Raw genomic sequence first — 22,897 nt, 5'->3', positions numbered from 1 at the left:
TTGTCTATCCCTATATTCCCTCTTGGGTTGTCTTGAGAAAATTCTGCAGATATTAAATAAGGATGATACTAAAGCACGTCGAACGACAGTTTTTCTATCGTGTTAATCTCAAACCTCTCTCCCTGAGGTCAGGTTTGTTTTTCCCATACATGCTTGGTCAACACTACTCTCTTTATTTAGAAAGCTTTTTTTTTTTTTAAAAAAAAAGGGGGGGGGGGGTTAAAAGGATGCAGAGGTATATTGTTTTATAACTTCCAGATATCTTATGTATGTTTAACTGATGTCTCAGTTTCTGATGCATGTATTCAATTGCCTTTATATAACTAAGAGTTTTTTTTATCTGCAAAGTTTTCCAGTGGCATCCATACTAGATAGTTGCTTTTCTCTTGCGATGAAAAATGTGCACTATCCAAGGCTCCCCTGAGGTATTTGTCTCTCTCCTCTAACTTTTAGCAACTGGATTTTTTTAAATGGGAGAGATTTTGTTTTGCCAAGATGGTCAAATTGACCAACTCGCTAGTTGAACCTAGAACCCATAAATTCTGACAGTCTTTCTAGGTTGTAGCCCCAAGTGATAAAAGGCATTCAAAACTGAATAAAAATGGATTCATAAAAGGATCCACTGATAATGCTAAATCTGTTCTTGATCTTGTCCCTAAAGAAACAGTCAGTGACCACATCATTGCGGAAATAGACGGTCACTAAACGACATCGTAAAGAAAAAGTGTTGCAGCTTAGGGGGAGTGTATCAGATTAACGTAACTAGGCCATAGCATAATAAGGTTTGACTTTTGACTGATCTAACATTGATTTTCTCTCTTCATTGAAAATCTAGGTGTTTTAAGTCATATCAGCATACTTCATACCTTATTGAGAAAGCCTTTACACACACACGCATTGCATGAGTTAAGTTTTCTATTGAAAAATGTCTTTCTGTAGGGAAATTCTTGTGGTGATTGAAACTTAACTGTCAATTATATTTTTTTAAAAAAAGGCTAATTGAACTAAGATATCAGTGTTATATACATGCGTGCTCTGGAAATAATTTAGGAAATATTTTTCTGCTCTATTTCCTCTCTTTTTCAGATTTTTTTGTTTGTTTGAAGAGTCCGGACGGTGATCCTGTATGTCCGGACGGTATTTCTAGTTGTCTGGACGATACTGTTGATTTGTCCTGACGTTCATTCTTCTTGTCCGGACAACCGTGTTTTTGCTAACTCTACGTGGCACTACGTCCAGACGTCACTTAAGTTCTGTCCGGATGGTGAACCCTGTAGGGTTAAATCGCATTCTCCCTGGCGTCGTACGTCATTTTCTCCTCTCCTTTTGTGTTTTTTTGTCGTCTTGTGCATTTTCCTTGTGCTTTTTACGCGTAATTCTCTCGTGCACGTGTCGTCTTTGGATTTTATCTCCTCCCCAGGTATGTATTTATACTCTTTTACAATTTTTTTTAAGTTTTCACGCTTCAAATAGTTTGTTTTTGAGTTTTCATTTTTTTTAGTTTAATATATATTATTGCTCAAAAATTCCTTATAATTTGGGTTGAAATTTTGCATATTTGGGTTAAATGTTGTTTGGGTTGTGTTTCTTGATGTTGTAATTTCTGGGATAATCCATTTTACAGCCGTTATAATGTCCAAATTTTTTTTGGACTAATAGGAATTAATGCTTTCATGGATCTGTTTCTGCGTTTTTTTTAGTTCAGAAATTACATCTTTAGGCGACTCTCCTCCCCGAATCAGGCAAAGAATTGAGGAATCAGTTGCTGACTGATTGCATTGCATGCAATCCCAACAGGTCCTATCTGAGCGGAATCTTCTCTGCACAGATCTGAGAGACCCAGTTCTGCTTCCCATCGCTTAGATGCTATTGGAAAACAACTGGGAGTATCTGTACAATTGTGCCTTGCAGGAATTTCCCAAACTGGTGCGAGAATTTTATGGCCACATGATCATCATTCAGGATGATGACAGAGGACTGAACATGCAAACTTTGGTCAGAGGGCAAACAATTTTGATAGACCCCCAGCTTATCAGTTCTGGGATCGGGGTCCCTGTTCTACCAGTCTCCGAAGTTCCTTTTCCTGAGGAGGCTCCCAGCATTGAGTTCTTACATGACTTCTTTGGGACGAGACCATCGCATGAGGACAAGTCCCACGCCAAGATCAACATCGGTGCCTTTACTCCTATGCACCGATTCATAGCAAAGGTTGTTGTCACAAACCTTTGGCCTCAGGCTCGGCAGAGTGAGCTTACCCTCAAGAAGGCCACCCTTCTTTATGCCATCGTGATGCGGACTCCATTTTGCCTGTGCAAGCACATCTTGCACACTATGCTCGAGGTTCGAGATGAGAAGAACATGAGTCTGTCGTATGGGTGTTTGATCACGCAAATCTGCCTTCATGTCATACCAGATATTTCAGACTCGGAGCCTCACTCACAGATCCCCGATCCTCTTGGCATTCAGACTCTCATGAAGTCTAATGCCCAGTTACGACACAAGGCTCCAGGTGCTATTCCTCAGCCTCCACCAGATCTCCTCACAGCAGCTGCATCATCATCACTCAGGCTATGCCTCCATCTTTTGACATTGAGGCTGCTTTTGCACAACTCATGACTTCCATGTCAGCTCTTCAGTTGAAAGTCAATCTTATCGGGGAGCCTGTCGAGCAGAGCCAAATCGACATCAGAGAATGCCTGAAATATCATCATCCAAAGCTGAATGATGATGATGATTGATTTATTATTTTTTGTTGTTCTTGTCTTATTTTCAAAACAATTTTAAATTTATGCTGACACTTTGTGTAATTATTACACACTTATGGTGTTAATTAATACTATGTTTACCCTTTGTTATTGTGTGCAAAAAAGGGGGAGTATTTTTTGGTTGTATTTGGTATTTCGAACTGGAATGTGTTTCCAAACCGGTCAAGTGTTTATGTCCCAGAATGGCCAAAGGGGGAGTTTGTTAGTATTTTATTGGCTACATTCTGGATAAAACAAAAACACTTTATGTAATGGTTGCGTTTTAACAGGATGGTAGGTTTTCAATTCAGAATCTTTAAGTTATTCAGACAATAATCAAATCAAAGACAATAACTGATCACAAGCTGTTTAAAGATGTCCATGAAGAGTCCTTTCAAAATCCAAGACAAAAACAACCGGTTCCTGTGCAACCGTCCGGACGGGTCTTTAAAGGCGTCCGGATGCCCCGCAGTGTCTTACAGATAAACATTGTAGACGTCTGGACGTCAGAGCAACACCGTCCGGACACTAGGTCAATCTGTATACAACAAGAAGTCTGTTTTCAAAAGTCGACACTAGTTGGGAAGAGTTTGCAAGCCGTCTAGACGATGTCCAGTAGTTTGAAATATTCCAAAGTTTCGTTCGAACGCAGAAAAGATTCTAGCGAAGACAGTCCGGATGCTCGGTCAAGCCATCCGGACGTGAACTTGATAAAGGTAGAATTACGCTGTTTCTGAAATGATATCACAGAAAACCGTCCAGACGTAGCTAACTTCTGTCCGGATGCTCGCCAACCAGAGTCTGAATCTCTGTCGTTTTTGAGGTCAGTTGAAGCCTATAAATAAGGGGCTCTAGACTAGTGTTTTGTACAAAATTCGGTGGTGAATTACATAGTGCTTTGAGAGGGTGTTTAGGGAGAATAGAAGATCCGCTAGCTCTCAAGCCGTTTCCAGTGTGTGCTCAGTTGTTCGTGTGAAGTCTATCTTATGGGTCGGCCCTAAGGTAAAGGAATCCATCAAAAACTCCTTCAGGTGGAAGATCTGGTTGGGAAGCGTTTGTGTTGGGTTACACGTCAGAGTTAAAGGTATGACTACTGCATAGGTTATGTGAGTACGAGTGTCTTGTAACTAGCTTTGTTTTTGGATAGTGGATTTCCTGGGTTTGGCTGCCCTGGAGTAGTTTTTTCTCTTCATAGAGTTTCCACTTCATAACAAATATCATGTCTCATTTAAATTCCGCATTTAAGATATTTTTTTGCACACAAACACACACTTGGTTGAAATTAGAAACCAATAAATTATTTTCACCAAGGATAGCGTCCGGATGGGAACACCACATCGTCCGGACTGTTTACAGCTGTCTTCCCATAGCTGTGTCTGAGACAGAAACCCTTTTACTTGTCGAACACTGAATGGCATCTGGATGGTATTGCTACGTCATCCGGACGGATGCACTTGAACACTGGATTCTTCTCGAACTCTTAATAGCGGCTGGACGATTTGCCATTATGTCACGACGAATGCAATCTTGAATAGTTCAAAATTTCTAGACACTGATGGGCGTCCGGACGGAAAGTTCACGTTGTCCAGACGGATGTTGCTAACAGATGAGCGTCCGGAAGGGAACACCACATCATCTGGAAGGTTGCTTGGGATCTGACTTCTCTGAGTTAGAATCTGTACAGAATCTTCCTTGAACACTGAAAAAGCCTTCATGAAGCTTGTAACACTTGCAACTTGTCATAATACGGCTCTTTCCTCATCAGGCAAATAAACTCTGAATATCTGAAGACTTTGAAATATACGGCATCCTTGTGAAAGCAGCAACATTACATAATAGTGATTTTGTCAACAAAATGCTGCTAATCAAAAACTAACAAACTCCCCATTTGGCCATTCTGAGAAAAAATCACTAGATTGGTTAAAAATACTTTCCCAGACCAAAAACTGACATACACTCCCCCTTTTTGTCTCAAAGGGACAAAGGGTAAACAGAGTATAGAAATACCACAATATTAAAATACTCCCCCTTGATGTCTCAACTGAATAAGGGTAAACATAGTATATAAAATCCACAGACAAAAATGTTCTAAAATCCTGCAAGTACCAAATCCTGCTGATCCTCTGAAATCAAGTAACGGAGAGAAAATCGTATAAAAAGCTGGATTTGAACTACTTCGGCTTCTAGCTCCTGAAGCCGGAAAACCATAGACTGAAAAGTTTCAGTCACTTGAGTCTTTTTGCCTGAAACTGATCATCCGCAGAAAGAAATCCTCTAGACAAGTGGTCTGCAAGATGATAAAGAAGATTCACCCCTGAATCTCTAGCTGGTGCAGATCTAGAGGAAATGGTTACGGAAGACTCTGTATGAGCAGGGGGAATGAGCTCATCTAAAATTTGAGATCTTTGGAACATATGATTTCAACACTGGTCTATTTTCCAAAGAGCCCTCTGTCTGACACTATGTTGGAAGCTGCTGGACAACATATTCCTGAAATATTTAAACAGAAATCTATCAAAAAAAACACGACAATGAAATATTAGATCCTGTAGTTTTAAAAATAATGTGGTATTATGATGGCTATCAATTGGATGCATAAAGAAATACAAAAGTAGATATAGCAATCCAAAAGACACAAATTAGTAATATCCATCCAGCATAAAGATAGAAAAAGATATTCATGCACAATCTCTCAAATCATAATCAATTAAAGATTCCAATATTCTAAAAAGAACCAAAGCTTAAGAGAATAAGGAAAGTCAAAGGAAATACCTGGGGATGAGAAAAGATGTGCAGAGAATGCCAACATCTCAGGATCAGTCCAAGAGAAAACACACACAACACAACATGATAGAACAGACAAAAAGTAGTGTATGTGTTTGGCAGAGAAAGCCAAAAAAAAGCTCGCGTCCGGATGTGGTACATACTCGTCCCGACTGCATGCTGTCAAATAAGAGATTGACAGAGCTGAGCACGACCGGACGCAAGAACATGTCCCTCCGAAAAAGCAGAGGAAAATTTAGAACAAAAATTTCCTAATGCTAGCTTCAAAACACGCATGTATAAATAACTAATAAAACAATCAAATAGCATTTCAAAAATATACCAAGATATAATTGAGAGTTAAGGGTCAATAAGCACAAAAATTTCTTGCAGATAGAAATTTTTCAATAGTAAACTTAACTCATGCAATGCGTATGTGTGTGAAAAAGCTTTCTCAATATGGTATGAAGTTCACTGATATAACTTAAAGCAACCGGATTTTCTAAATAAGAGAGAAAATCAATGTTAGATCAGTCAAAAGTCAAACCTAATTTTACTAGGGCCTAGCCACCCTCATCTGATACACTCCCCCTATGTTGCAGCACTTTTCTTTTACTTCGTCCATTAGTGACCGTCTATTTCCGCAGTGATTTGGTCACTGACTGTTTCTATAGGGACAAGTTCAACAACAGTTTTATAGCACAAAAGCAGTGGATCTTTTTATTTTTCCATTTTTTTTTTTTTTGGTTTTGAGTGCTTTTTATCACTTTGTGCTGCAACCTAGAAAGAATACCAGAATTTATGGGTGCTAGGTTCAATTAGCGAGTTGGTCAATTTGACCATCTTAGCAAAAAAATCTCTCTCATTTAAAATTTCCTGAAGCTAAAAGTCAGAGGAGAGAAAAAAAAATACCTTAGGGGAGCTTTGGATAGTGCACAATTTTTCATTGCATGAGAAAAGAAACTATCTGGCATTAAGATGCACAAGAAAACTTAGTAGATATCATACATAAACTCTCAATCATATATAAGCATATTTAATTAATGCACAATGAACTGAGATATCAGGCAAAAACACATAGGATATCTGAAAAACTATATAAAAAAAAAAAATTCTGCATCTTCTCCCCCAATTTTTTTTTTTTTTTTGTTGAAAACAATAAAATAGAAAAACAACAAGGACATAGTTATGGAAAAGGAATAACATCTAGTCCCAGCATGTAAGGTAAAATCAAACTTGTCTTCAGGGAGAGAGGCTTAGAAATACCAAGATAGAAAAGCAGTGACATGCTTTCTCTGTCATCCCTAGAATGTAACTGCATAAAATTCTCAAAGCAACCAAGAGAAAATCTAAGGATAGAAAATGTGGTTCCTCAAATAGAATGCAAGGAAAAAATAGGATATATAAGATATGACAATCAATGCAATGCAAAACATACGTGACATGCATAAGGATTTAGGAACCAAAATCCTAGGCATAGTAAGGCCTCACCTCTACTAGGTGAGTCCACTCCCCCTCAAGGGGTGAATGGTCTCATCATTCCTGACCCATACCGACTTGACCTGTAGCGGTAGTTTGCAGGTCTTGTTCATGTTGTCCATTCTTCTTAGCATACATTGCATGAGGCTCAATAACCCTTCATAGACATGGTTGCTAATGGGCTTTTGCGGCTTTCTCTTGTAGCGCCTTGATTTGTTCTTCTTTGATTTGCCACTCAGATTGGCAGGAAGCAACTTCAGCTATCGCTGCTGATGCCGTGGAGCCTGGAATGTAGTCGGAGGTAGAGTATCTAATGTAGCTCTTGTTGGCAGCCCCTTCTGATCCTTTGACTTCTGAGAGCCTGAAGATATGGACATTTGGGTCGGATGTGACTTATGATACCGCAGTGATGATAGGTGGGTAGGCTTCTTTTGTTGGAATGCTGCTTGACTTTCTCTACAGAAATATGGTTAGCATTCTTACAAACAATATTGCCCTCAGAGCATCTTGCTTAATCCAAGGCCCTTGGGATTAAAACAAATAACAATTTGGCCTAATATGACTAATCTTTCCACAATTATGACACTTAGGAATAAACTTACCTTGTATTACTGATTCCTTGGAGCTAGGCATCACATGATTAGTTAAGCAAGAATTATCTAAACAAGCTGTATCTTTTATAACAGGCTTAATATCAATAGAATCTAATTCAGAATCAGAAGCATGTGAAGTAGAAGTACTTAAATCATTAACAATTAAATCAGGCTTGTTAGAAATATCTATATGAATACAAAGCAGGCCTTTCAAATTATTACTAGAGAATTTTTCCAAGAGATCATCTGATTCTTTTAATTTATTCTCTAGTGCATCAACAGTATCAAAAAGCATGGTATTCTCAAATTTCAAAGAGTCAATCAAAACATGTGATTCAGATAATTCTAAAATCAAAGACTCTTTTCCTTGCTTAATCTTCTTGAGTTCTTTATTGGATTTCTTAAAGAGTTTACCTATCAAAAGGGTATGTTTAGAGAAATCATAAAAATCATCTTCAGAGAACTCAGGAAGATTTATGTTAGAAGAAGTCATGGATCACACTCAAGAAATAAATCTAAAACATAAGTGTAACCTGCTCTGATACCAATTGAAAATAATTTATTGACTTCTAATTAAAACCAAGTGTGTGTTTGTGTGCAAACAAATATCTTAAATACAGAATTTAAATAAGACAAGATATTTGTTACGAAGTGGAAACTCTATGAAGAGAAAAAACCACTCCAGGGCAGCAAAACCCAGGAAATCCACTATCCAAAAACAAAGCTTGTTACAAGACACTCTTACTCACATACCCTTATGCAATAGTTATACCTTTAACTCTGACACGAAGCCCATCGTGAACGCTTCCCAACCAGATCTTCCACCTAAAGGAGTTTTTTATGGATTCATTTACCTTAGGGCCAACCCCTAAGATAGACTTCACACGATCAAATCACACACTGGCAAAAGCTAGAGAGCTATTAGATCTTCAATATCTCCCTAAACACCCTCTGTAAGCTATAAGGAATTCTCTATCGAATTTTGTACAAAATACAAGTCTAGGGCCCTCTATTTACAGGCTTACAAAAACCTAAATCAACTCAAATAAGGAGTCCTACACCAACACTGATTCAGACATTGAGCACGCGTCCGGACGTTTTTCTTGGCTATTCGGATAATTAGGTTGTATAATTTTTTGTTAGCTTTCCAATGACACCAATTTCATCACAATCCAATGTTTGAGTAGAAAGTTATGATCAAAATATTGGAGGGCATCCGGATGACTTGGCAGAGCTTACGGACGGTCAACTGACCCTGCCTTTTCAAAATAGCGTTGAAAGCTTCCATAACAAGGCCGCGTCCGGACGGTGTTGCCCTATGGTGGCACTTCTACTGTATGACTTGCTTTACCAGGGATAGCGTCCGGACGGGAACACCACATCATCCGGACGGTTTGCAGCTGTCTTCCCATAACTGTGTCTGAGACAGAAACCTTATTACTTGTCAAACACTGAATGGCGTCCGGTCGGTATTGCCACGTTGTCCGACGGATGCACTTGAACACTGGATTCTTCTTGAACTCTTAATAGCGGCCGGACAATTTGCTATTACGTCCGAACAGATACAATCTTGGATAGTTCAAAGTTTCTAGACACCGATGGGCGTCCGGACAGAAAGTTCACGTCGTCCATACAGATGTTGCTAACTGATGAGCGTCCGGACGGGAAAACCACATCGTCCGGACGGTTGCTTGGGATCCGACTTCACTGTGTTAGAATCTGTACAGAATCTTCCTTGAACAATGAAAAAGCCTTCATGAAGCTTATGACACTTGCAACTTGTCATAATACAGCTCTTTCCACACGAGAGAAATAAACTCTGAATATCTGAAGACTCAGAAATATACGGCATCCCTGTGAAAGCAGCAACATTATATAATAGTGATTTTGTCAACAGAATGCTGTCAATCAAAAACTAACAGTTTCCCGCATAGAAACATCCTCCCGAGGTGCTCTTTCTATCATCAGCATTTCCAGCAAAGTCTGCATTAGAGTATCCTGCAACAACAAGAATTGTTTCTCTGGAATACCATGTTGGTGATAGCTCGGGATCAACCGGCTACACGTGGATTTTAAATTTATAAGTTTACCACTCGCAATAGTACGTATCGATTGTACTATAGTAAGGGAGATCGAACCACAGAGAAATTATTGGTTGTTTTGCGTAATAGGATATGAAAAGAGCGTATCTAACTTAATTTACCAAAAAAAGTAAAAACAAAAGTTGTAGAATTGAAGCTACAACGATAAAGTGAAGGAAATGAAAGCGGGAAATTAAATTGACTTAAAAGAAAACTTAGGGTGTTGATCCTATCCAATCCTCAACCTATGCAATGCTTAAAAGTCTATATGGATCTTCTTAACATGCTTGATATGAGCGCGTAATGGGCGTCAACCATTACGACGACCTCGACGTGAAAACACTCTAGTTACGACGGAATCATAAAGCACCTAGGTTTACATTAATCAACTCCACATAAAGACTAAACTATAATTGAAAAGACATTTACTCTACCTAAGGTGTGGAGTGACTAATGTTCCCTAGCTTACTACTTTATAACACATCCTAATGAGTATACACAATACATGAAAACCCTACTAGGCCACAATGACAAAATATCTAGTTTCACACCAAATCATTCCACATAAAGTTAAACTACAATTGAAAGACAATTAGACTACCAAAGGGGTGAAATGATTGGTGTTCCCTAGCATACCCTATAAGGTGACTCTAATGAGAAATCATACATCATGTCAACTAGCACCATTGAAAAAGACATCATTCTTGTTTCCAAGAATGTTGATTTTACTCAATACTTCAAGAAAAACTCATAGACAAGTTAAACTCTTTTTCATGAATAAGTTTGATTGGAATCTTGATACCAAAGCCTTTTAGCATGGGTTTTGATATCCTCTAGCCCTTAGCAATCATCAAACATCTAAAGAGAACCCTAAAAACCTCAAGAACACTTCATGGTTTTTGGATTGGATTTGGATCAAACCCTAAGACTAAATTAGCTAGACATGAATTTAAACTAATCTAAGCATGGAAATGAATGAAAACAGTAAAGGAACAAAGGAGAAATGAATTGAAATCAACTATATTAAACTTAAAGAAATTCGGATTACAAAAGAGGAAGAAAATGAAGAACAAGCTAAGCTAGAACTTGAAATTAAGGAAAGGAAATTGTTCTATGGAATTAAGCCTATAAAACGTGCATCAAAGTAAACTAAAACATAAAGAATTAAAGTGATACACCTGAGAAAATCCGAACCAACCCCAAAAGATGCATCCTCTAACCTAAAACCCTAATCTCATATATATAGAGAATTGGATTTACAAAAGAACATCAAGAGCTAATCCTAGCCACACAAACAGAGCTGGTCGGCGTCCATTTCTGTCCACAAAATCCAACTTATGATTTGAATTGCATAAAGAATGCAAAGATCTGAGAATATCTGATTTTCTGGAAGTCGGCGAATTCGATCGATCGAAAATATGTCGATCGATCGAAGAGTCGATCGATCGAATTATTGCTGTACAAATAATCGATCGATCGAAATGCCTTGGACGATTCTTCATCTTCTCAGGATCTACCTCGAGCTCTGGAAGTGACCAAAATGCCCTTGATGTATTTCCAAGTCTAATTCAAGAGTTTTGAATTAGATTTCAACTAAGACCTGAAAATAAGATAAAACACAAAAACTACAACAAAACGTTATATATACAATACGAACTAGGTCTAACAAATGCAAATTAAGGGGTCTTGAATCGAATAATTCAAGACTTATCACATATGCCATAAAGAAGAGTATTATTTATATACCTGATGATACGCTTAACTGCAGTGAGGTGAGATTCCTTAGGATTTGCCTGAAAGTGAGCACAAACTCCCACACTGAAGGCAAGGTCTGGTCGACTAGCTGTAAAATATAGGAGACTCCCTATCATACTCCTGTAAAGAGATGGATCAACTGGTTTCCCTGCAAGATCACTACTAATCTTGATACTGGTGCTCATGGGAGTTTGGGCACTACTCTTCCCATCCAGACCATAACGTTTCACCAGATCCTTGGCATACTTGGATTGAGAGATGAAGATGCCTTCAGCAGTTTGTTTGACTTCAAGACCAAGAAAATAGTTCACCTCACCAATCATGCTCATCTCAAATTCTTACTTCATCTCTTTAAAAAACTCATGGGCAAGAGAGTCTAAAGTAGCTCCAAAAATAATGTTGTTAGTTTTATTGGCCTCATTCTGTGTATGGACAAAAACACTTGTATGTAAAAGATGCTGTAAACAGGGATTCCACTATTCAGAGTGATGTCAGAAGATTCTGCCTGCAAGTCAAAAGAATTCAAGTTCCCTGTCAGCCGTCCGGACGACCGAGCCATCCCATCCGGAAGCCCATCTTTCAACCGTTCCAACCGTCAGGACGACATGCCACACTGTCCGAACCCTGTACTGTATTGAGAAGCTTCTGTACCAGCTTGCATACGTCCGGACGCCTCAGCAGCCCGTCCGGACGACCTTTAGTGATCGACTAGCTTCAGATTCTTTACAAGTTCAGAATAAGGGAAGATCGATACATCCGTCCGGACAATGTTGGTGTCCCGTCCTGACGCGCGTCTCCCTAAGGCAAGAATCGCAATTCAAATATCACGGTCTGGACGTCAGTCAGCCTTGGTCTGGATGCACGTGCAACTAATATGGAAATTGCCGATTTGACTTCAACCGTCCAGATGCATGCCCTTCATGGTTCGGAAGCGTGCATAACTGATATGGAAATTAAGTGTTGAAGTTCAGCCGTCCGGACGTTCATCCCCTTCGTCTGGACGCGCGAAGCCTTATATGGAAATTACTTGCAGCGGACGTGCAACCGTCCAGACGTCAGTGTCTCACCGTCTGGATGCGGCTCTTAAACAGGAAAGATTTTCAGCGAAATTTTTGAAAAATCCTGTCGTACAAATGTCCGTCCAGACGTCTCAAGTTCACCGTCCAGATGGCGTCCGTAAATATTACAGCAGTCGCCCATTCTGCACCTCAGCCTATAAATAGAGGTCCCTGGGCATTGAGAACTACAAGAATTCTGTATTGAATTCCACAAGAGCTCAGAGAAGTTGAAGATCCCTCTGAAGCCGTCACAAGTGTGCTACGCTACATCTGAAGTCTATCTTAGGGGTTGGTCCTAATGTAAAGGATTCAATTGAAGACCCCTTCTGGTAGGAGACCTGGTTGGGAAGCGTTCGTGTTGGGTTACAAGTTAGAGAGCAAGGTACGACCACTGCATCAGGTTTATGTGAGTGTTACTATCTTGTATCTACCTTTGTTTTCTGATAGTGGATATCCTAGGTTTGGCTGCCCCAGAGTGGTTTTTCTCTTAATTGAGTTTCCACTTTGTCAACAAATATTTGTCTCCTTTAATTCTGCATTTAATATTTTGTTGCACACTTTTCACTCACACTTGTACAAATTAGAAGTCCATTTATTTTTCAATTGGTATCAGAGCAGGCACACTCCGTTGAAAGGATTTATTTCCTGAGTGTGATCGTCATCTATTTGTGACTTCTATTTTTCTATTACACCTTTTATCATGGATTTCTCTCAGTCGTCTGAAGAAAATTATGATATTGAGCTCTCTAAAGTTTTTGCAAAATTCGATAAACTTATTTCTCCAAAAGAGCTCAAAAAGGTGAAGCAAGAAAAAGAGTCTTTGATTATTCAGTTATTTGAATCACATGCTTTAATTGACTCTTTGAGATCTAAGAATACCATGTTATTTAACATCATTGATACACTTGAGAATAAATTAAAAGAATATGAGGATCTCTTGAAATATTTCTAAAGTGATAATTTGAAAAGCATGCTTTGTATTTATTCAGATATTTGTAACAAGCCTGCTTGAAATGTTGATATGAGTACTTCTACTTCATATGCTTCTGATTCAGAAATAGATTCTATTGATATTACGCCTGTGATAGTAGATACAGCTTGTTTAGAAAAATTTTGCTTAACTAATCATGTGATGCCAAAATCCAAAGATACAAGTACACAAGCTCATGGTAAGTTTGTCCCTACTTGTCATAATTGTGGGAAGATTGGTCATATTAGACCAAATTGTTTTTTTGTTGAGATCCCACAGGCCTTGGATTAAGCAGGATGCTTTGAGGAAAAGTGAAGCTGAAGATTCTTCCTCATCAAAATATGTCCCTCCTCATAGGAGACATATAAAAGGTAAAGGCAATGTTGTTTGTAAGAATGCTAATCATAATTCTGCAGAGACTACAAAGAAGCATTCAAACAAAAGAAGCTTGCCTACCTGTCATCACTGCGGCATCACCGGTCACATCCGACCCAAATGTCCACAGCTCCAGTCTCAGAAGTCGAAGGTTCAAAGGGAGCTTCCAGCAAGAGCTACTTCGGGCATTCTACCTTCGACAGCACATCAGGCTTTACGGCATCAGCAGCAGTTTGTTCCCGCCAATCAAAGTGACAAATCAAAGAAGAATAAACCAAAGCGCTACAAGATGAAGCCGCAAAAGCCCACTAGCAACCATGGCTATGAAGGGATGCTGAGCCTGATGCAAGATATGCTAAGGAGTATGACCAATATGGACATGACCCGCAAACCATCTCCACGCGTTAAGCAGGTATGGGTCAAGAAGGATGAGACCATTCACCCCAAGAGGGGGAATGAACGCACCTAGCAGGAGAAGGTGTTCATGCCTAGGATTCGGTCCCTAATCCTAAGGCATCAGGTTTGATTGCTTGCACTTTTACTTGTTATATTTGTGTGCTTACTATGCAATCTAGGAACTAGTTTGTTGTGCCCCCTATTCTCTTGAGAGAGCATTGCAGGTACTCGTTGGGGAAGACAGAAAAAGCAGGTCGAACGACTGTTTTTCTGTATTGGCATCATCAGGATATTTTTTCTCTTGGCATTTCAGATAATTGCATGTATTTTCTACTGTATCTCAATTCTTTGGGTATTAATTTACTTTGCTTAGATATAATTGAGAGTTTTTTACTATAATTTGCCAAGTGTTTTCTTGTATATGCAAAAATTGGATAGCTTCTTTTCTCATGCGATGAAAAATGTGCACTATCCACGACTCCCCTAAAGGCACATCTTTCCTTATCTGACTTTCTGTTTCTAGAAATTCTGGATAAGAGAAGAGGTTTTTGATAAGATGGCCAAGTAAAACAAGTAAAACAATTAGGTGCTGCATCTCAGGGGGAGTGTATCAAATGAGGGTTGCTAGGCCCTAGTAAGTTATAAGGTTTGACTTTTGGCTAATCTGTCATAGATTTTCTCTTTTGTCTAGAAAATCTGGTTGCTCTTTGTCATTTCTGTGACAGTCAGACCTTGTGGGTTAAGTCTTCACACACACACGCATTGCATGAGTTAAGCTGTATATTTGAATTTTCTATGTCTAGGAAAATGTTTGTGCTGATTGAACTTTCAACTCTCTTTTATATCTTTGCTTACTTTTGAGATGCTCCCTAATTGTGTTATCAGTGGATTATACATGCGTGTTCTAAAACTGACTTGAGAAAAATTAAAATTCTGTAAATTTTTCTTCAGTCTTCTAATTTTCTATGTGAAGCGTCCAGACGGACCTATTCTTACGTCAGGACAAGCATAGTCTTGCCATATGCTGACCTAGCAGTTGCCATTCGGATGGTTAAGTGACACATTCGGACAGGATCTCTACAGGTTTAAGACTTGCATCTCTTTCTCTGCCATACACACATCTTTGCATTTTTATTGATTTATCATGGCATCTTGTGTGTTTTTCTCGTGGATTTCTTTCGAGATTTTGGCATTTTTTGCACATCTCTTTCCATCCCATGATTTTCATTGTGTCTCCCGTTATTCTATTAAGTCTTTGTGCTTTTAGAATATTGGAATATTTGTTTGGATATTTTCTTGAGATAGTGTGCATGAAAATCCTTCTCTGTCTGTGTGTTGGGCTGATCATGATATATTTATGCCTTATGAGTAGCTGCATTGCTTATATTTCTCTTTGGCATCCATTTGACAGCCGTGTTAAATACCACATTATTTTGGAACTAACAGGATTTAATGGTATTTCTGGAGATATTTCTGGTTGGTTTTGATTCTAGAATACGATATCCAGCGGCTCCCAGCACAATGTTTGACAGATGGATCCTTTGGAAAACTGACTGTTGAAGTTGGATGTTCAAATTCCAAAGGTCTCAGGATTAAGATGAGCTTTTTCCCCCTAGCTCATGTAGAGCCTTCCATAGCATTCCTTTAGATCTGCATCAATTTGAGGTTCAGTGGTGACTCTCCTCAGTTATCTTGCAAACCAGTTGCTTAGAGGATGCCAATCTGCGAATAACCAGTTTCAGGCTTTGCAAAATCAATAGATTGAAGGATTTTCAGTTTGTGGTTCCCGGCTTCCTTATCTAGAAGCCGAAGTAGTACAAATCCAGCTTTTACGGATTTCTCTCCGTTACTTGATTTCAATGAATCAGTAGGATTTGGTACTTGGAGGATTTCTATTCCACCCTTTTGAGCCACTTGCAAACTTTTCTCTATTTTCCTATTGTTTTGGATTTTTTAGAAAGTTTTTTGTCTATGGATATTATTACTTTGTTTACCCTTGTACTTTTGAGACTTTAAGAGGGAGTAATTGTTGTGTGCTTTTTCTCATTACTATGTTTTACCCTTTGTCCCTTTATGACATAAAGGGGGAGTAATTTTTGATTTGGACCGGGGTTGTATTTTTAACCGGTCAAGTGGTTTTTGTCCCAGAATGGCCAAAGGGGGAGTTTGTTAGTTTTATTGGCCTCATTCTGTGTATGGACAAAAACACTTGTATGTAAAAGATGCTGTAAACAGGATTCCACTATTTTGAGTGACGTCAGAAGATTCTGCCTGCAAGTCAGAAGAACTCAAGTTCCCTATCAGTCGTCTGGACGATCGAGCCATCCCGTCTGGACGCCCATCTGTCAACCATTCCAGCCGTCAGGACGACGTACCATACTGTCCGGACCCTATACTGTATCGAGAGGCTTTTGTACCAGCTTGCATACGTCCGGACGCCTCAGCAGCCCGTCCGGACGACCTTCAGTGATCGACCAGCTTCAGATTCTTTCCAAGTTTAGAATAAGGGAAGATCGATACATCCGTCCGGACGATGTTGGTGTCCAGTCCAGACGCGCGTCTCCATAAGGCAAGAATCACAATTCAAATATCACGGTTGGATGTTAGTCAGCCTTGGTCCGGACGCGCAGGCAACTAATATGGAAATTGCCGATTCGACATCAACCGTCCAGACGCTTGCCCTTCATGGTCCAGAAGCGCGCCTAATTGATATGGAAATTGCGTGTTGAAGTTCAGCCGTTCGGACGTTCATCCCCCTTGGTCCAGACGCGCGAAGCCTTATATGGAAATTACTTGCAGCGAACGTGCGACCTTCAGGACATCAGTGTCTCACCGTCCGGTCGCGGCTCTGAAACAGGAAAGATTTTCAGCGAAATTTTCAGAAAATCCTTCGCACAGTTGTCCGTCCGGACGGCTCAAGTTCACCGTCCAGACGGCGTCCATACATATTACAGCAGTCACCCATTCTGCACCACAGCCTATAAATAAAGGCCCCTGGGCATTGAGAACTGCAAGAATTCGATATTGAATTCCACAAGAGCTCAGAGATGTTCAAGATCCCTCTGAAGCCGTCACAAGTGTGCTGCGCTACATCTGAAGTCTATCTTAGGGGTTGGCCCTAAGGTAAAGGATTCCATTGAAGACCCCTTCAGGTAGGAGACCTGGTTGGGAAACGTTTGTGTTGGGTTAGACGTTAGAGAGCAAGGTACAACCACCGCATTGAGTATATGTGAGTGCTACTATCTTGTATTTAGCTTTGTCTTATGAATAGTGGATATCCTGGGTTTGGATGCCCGGAGTTGTTTTTCTCTTAATTGCGTTTCCACTTCGTCAACAAAATATTTGTCTCCTTTAATTCCGCATTTAATATTTTGTTGCACACTGTTCACACACACTTGTATAAATTAGAAGTCCATTTATTTTTCAAATGTCATCAACATAGATTTGAGCAATGAGTTTGTGAGTACCTTTATTTTTGATAAACAAGGTTCGATCAGCTTGTCCCCTTGTAAATCCCTTAGTCAGGAGATAAGTGGTGAGACGCTCATACCATGCCCGAGGAGCCTGCTTAAGCCCATATAAAGCCTTTTTCAGCTTGTACACATGATTGGGATGATGAGGATCCTAAAATCCTTTCGGTTGTTCTACATAAACCTCATCTTGAAGAACATCGTTCAGAAATGCACTCTTTACATCCATCTGATACAACTTGAAACCAAGATGATAAGTGTTGGTACAGTTTCTGGTGTTCTTCACGCTTCTTAATAATTCTGCAAGACAACAAAAACTAAGGGACCCTTCTGGGGGTCCTCTCTGATGCCTAAATTAGCTTCTGTATGAAAATAATGCTCTATGCATAAAAATTGAGTCTTAGTTTATACTTGGGGTATGGGCCTATTTATAGGCAATGAGGTAGACTCAAACTTGAAGTAGGATTCCTGCTCCTTGTTGATCTAGAACTGTTGCTAGAGTTCTAATTGGACTTTGATCCTTTATTAGACATCTAATCTAATCATTCTTCTTATCTGATCTCTTATTTGACTAATTAGAGTCCTATCCCAATTCTCTTGGTAATAGGATCACGTACTGATCGGATTACGACTACTTGAAGTAAAGTCCTAATCCGAATTTACTGAGACAACTAATACCTGATTTCTCTGAAGTAGTTGCTGAATGTCTATCTTCTCCTTGGATTGGGTTGAGTGGAATTTATCCCCAACAGCTACCCGCCAATTCCCTTATCCGATGCTTGCTTGAATAACGGGAATTTTATGTCTAAGGAAACCCGAGCTTTGTCTCCTTCTGAAAACCTGCTAACCTGGAAAACCTGAGGGTTAAATCTTACCCCCTTGTTTTTCCTTAGGGTTTTCTCCCTGTCTCTTGGAATGGCTAACTCCTGAGAAACCTGCATAAACCGAGGGTTAAATCCGACCCCCCTTTCTTCTTGCTCTCGGCTAGGACTGATCCGAGAGTTTTCTTCTTTCTCTCAGCTAGGACTGATCCGAGACTCTCGGCTAGGATTGATCCGAGAGCTTTCTTCTTTCTCTCGGCTAGGACTGATCCGAGAGGCTTTCTTCTTGCTCCCGGCTAGGACTGATCCGAGAGACTTTTGCCTACAAAAGAAGCGACATCAACAGGTTCCCGGTCCCTAGACCGGGAACACTCCGATGCTTAAGTTAGCTCTATTCTTTTATTCTGAAAATACTGATTCCCAAAATCTGAGGAATTTTCTGTCTTTTATTATAACATGTCTGAGTTAAAAATAAAAGTCTAGTTCTTTGCAAACATAAATGCTAAAAATAAAGTCTAGCCTGAAATTTCTGAGAGTCCTTTCTACTTGATCATGGGCTGATTCTATTGTTGCCTCGGCTCTCTATGCTGTGGGCTTCTACTTCTTCGGTCCTCTCTTCTTTCTATGTCATCTCGGGGATCATTCTCCTGATCCCTTTCCTTTGGCTGATGACGGTCTCGGGGATAGTAATCCCGTGGCTGCTGATCTCGGGGCTGATAGTCCTGATGATTCTGAAGCCTGTTATTTCCTGGCTGGTTCCGTTGCTCTCCCAAGAACCGAACTAGCTTGCCATTCTTTATAAATTCTTCTATTAGCAACCTTAGGGTTACGCACCCCTCGGTGTAATGCCTTACTTGTTTATGAAAATCACAATACTTGCCTGCATTCCTGTAAGGAGGATTACCTGGTATCTTTTGTGATTCCCGAAACGCCGGATCTCTTTTGATCTCCATAAGGACTTCTGATATCTCTGCAATGAGAGGTGTAAAATTGTAATCTTTGAACTTCTTTACCTGCCGCTGCTCTTCCCCATCAGCTTTCCTGAATTCTTTCCTTTTCTTTTCTGGGGCTGTCTCTCGGGGTAGCCTAGAACAGGCCATAGACTTCAGTGTCTCTTCCTGATTGATGAATTCTTCTACCTTATCCACGAGGCCCTGCAAGGTACTCGATTGCTTCGGGACCAACTTCTTCATCAAAGGCTCCTCTGGTTAAATTCCTTGATAAATGGCAACAAAGACCATATCCTCGATCGGATCTTCGACCGTTACCTTCTCTCGGTTAAACCGAGCCATGAACTCCTTAAGACTTTCGTTGCTTTGCTGGTGCAATGATAGCAAATATCCCGAGGGCTTCTTCCTTGTTCGGAAATCTAGAAATTCCGTTAGGAATATTTTGGATAACTCCTTGAACTGATCAACGAAATTCGGGGGCAGCTTCCTGAACCAGTCCCGGGCAATCCCCGAAAGATTAAGGGGGATGGCCCAACACGCTACTTCATCGGGTGTCCCGTGAAGGTCTAGATGAGCTCGAAAATTCTCTAGGTGATCTAGGGGATCTCCGTCTCCTGCATAACTTAGAATTTGGGGTACCTTAAACTTCTCGGGTAGCCGATAGTCTGCTACTCGTCTGGTGAAGGGTGAGTCTGCACCCATTAGGAGCTTATCCACAACTATGGATCTGCTTTTGTCCTTTCTTTCCATCTCCATGTACGTGCACCTTCTCTCTAGCTCGGCAATAACTCTGCTCAAATCTCCTTGGCGGTCATCCTCCCTCCGAGGATTAGTGTTGCTATTGTGATCTTCTTCTTCACGTTCATCCCTGTTCATCTCGGGATTGGGCTGTTCCGGCCTCCTACACAGCAACTCGGCATTCTGCTGTGTTAAGGATTCAATCTGGGCTTCCAACGCTGCTATGCGATCTTGGTCTGCATTGGGTGGTGGAGGCTGTGGATTATTCTGAATTACTGGTTCTAGTGGGGCTCTAGGCCCTCGGTTGGTCTGGCTTCCGGAACGTGTGTTTATCACCATGCTGGATCTTCTTTTTCTTTTATGAGGAACGAATAATCGTTTCCCACAGACGGCGCCAAACTGTTGGTACAGTTTCCGGTATGATGTGAATCTGCACGTTGTTGGTGTTCTTCACGCTTCTTAATAATTCTGCAGAACAACAAAAAATAAGGGACCCTTCTGAGGGTCCTCTCTGATGCCTAAATTAGCTTCTGTAAGAAAATAATGCTCTATACATAAAAATTGAGTCTTAGTTTATACCTGGGGTATGGGCCTATTTATAGGCAAAGAGGTAGAGTCAGACCTATAGTAGGATTCCTACTCCTTGTTGATCTAGAACTGTTGCTAGAGTTCTAATTGGACTTTGATCCTTTATTAGACCTCTGATCTAATCATTCTTCTTATCTGATATCTTATTTGACTAATTAGAGTCCTATCCCAATTCTCTTGGGGATAGGATCACGTACTGATCAGATTACGACTACTTACTCCAATTCAACTTGGAGTAGACGAATTTACTGAGATAACTAATACCTGATTTCTCTGAAGTAGTTGCTGAATGTCTATCTTTTCCTTGGATCGGGTTGAGTGGAATTTATCCCCAACAACAAGCAATGTAGAGAAGAATTCTGATGGATTCTAACCTGGCAACTGGGGCAAAAGTTTCATCAAAGTCTACTCCCTCTATCTGAGTATATCCCTGGGCAACAAGACGGGCTTTATTCCGGACCACAGTACCATGCTCATCTGTTTTATTCTTGAAGATCCACTTGGTACTAATGATATTCTATTCTGCAGGATGAGGAACCAAGGTCCAAACATCATTTCTGATGAATTGATGGAGCTCTTCACGCATGGCGGACACCCAACCTTCATCTTGAAATGCTTCATCAATTTTCTTGGGCTCTATTTGTGCAAGGTAGCAACTGTAGGAGACTTGATTAGCTACTTCACTGGTAGGCTGGATGACTCTGTTTCTTAGCCTACGCCCTTCATCAACGGTCCCAAGAAGCTACTGAGGAGGATGATTGAGCTCCACCCATGACCGCTTGGGAGGATTTGCAGGAGTATCCTCATCTTCTAACGCGCTGGCAATGATATCCGAAGTTGTGGGAGAAGAAGGAGATTCGTCCGGAGACACACTTGGAGAAGCCTTGATAATGTCAGTTGAAGTTACTAACGGATCAACTGAAACGAACTGATTTTCCTCCCCACTGCTAGGTCTCTCAACTTCTTCATCATCAATAACAACATTTATAGATTCCATCACAGTCTCTGTTCTTTTATTGAAAACCCTGTAAGCACGACTGTTTGTGGAATATCCCAAGAATATTCCAAGATTCTCCCTGTCACGAAGGACATAGCATTTACTCTCAAAAGTTCTGAAGTACTTTACCATGGGCTTTTTACCTCGCCAAATCTCTTAGGGAGTCTTGTTTGTTTCAAGCCTTAGGTAGACTCTGTTGATAATATGACATGCAGTGTTAACTGCTTCTCTCCAAAAGTGTTGAGTGAGATTCTTTGAGTGGATCATCACACGAGCCATCTCCTGAATTACCCTGTTCTTTCGTTCTACAACTCCATTCTGCTGAGGAATGATAGGAGAAGAAAATTCCTGTTTGATTCCATACGAGAGACAGAATTCTTCAAACTTGGAATTTTTGAATTCTCTTCTGTGATCATTGCGGATTCTCATAATCTGGCAATTTTGCTCAACCTAAATCTTCTTGAATAAATGTTGAGCTGCATCAAAAGCATCAGATTTTTCCCGAAGAGGAATAGCCCATTTTGATCCATATGCAGTAATTCTAAATTTTTGGAAGTTTGAATACCTGAGGTCTTTCTATGAGCTGCTTGAGTCTGTTTCCCTAGTTGGCAAGAACCACAGATTCCTTTCCCGGTCTTCCCCATTTTGGGCAGATCTTTAACAATGTCTTTGCCCTCAATCTTCAACATATCGGTAAAATTCAGATGCCTCAACCTTTGATGCCACAGTTCACTGTCATCTATGGTTACCTTGTTGCAAAGATTTAAGGATCTGTAGTGAGACCAAGAAGACCATAGCAATTGTCAGCAGTTCTTTCTCCCCCCATAAGCCATTTGTCAGTGCTGTCAAATATATTACATTCCTTCTTGGGGAATTGCACCACCAAATCATTGTTACAAAATTGGCTGATGCTGAGGAGATTTGCCTTGGCCCCTCCACATACAAAGCTTCTTGAGATGTTCCGAGACCTGGAATGTCGATGATTCATTTTCCAATAACTTTGGATTGACTCCCAACTCTATAGGTGATCCTTCCTCTTTTGTCCATCTGAACTACTTTCAGTAGAGTCTTGTCACCTGTCATGTGCTTAGAACAACCACTATCCAAATACCACAAACA

The sequence above is a fragment of the Alnus glutinosa genome, chromosome 4 (assembly GCF_958979055.1).
Source record: "Alnus glutinosa chromosome 4, dhAlnGlut1.1, whole genome shotgun sequence".
NCBI lineage: Eukaryota > Viridiplantae > Streptophyta > Magnoliopsida > Fagales > Betulaceae > Alnus > Alnus glutinosa.
Note: the sequence above shows the minus strand (reverse complement) of the source record.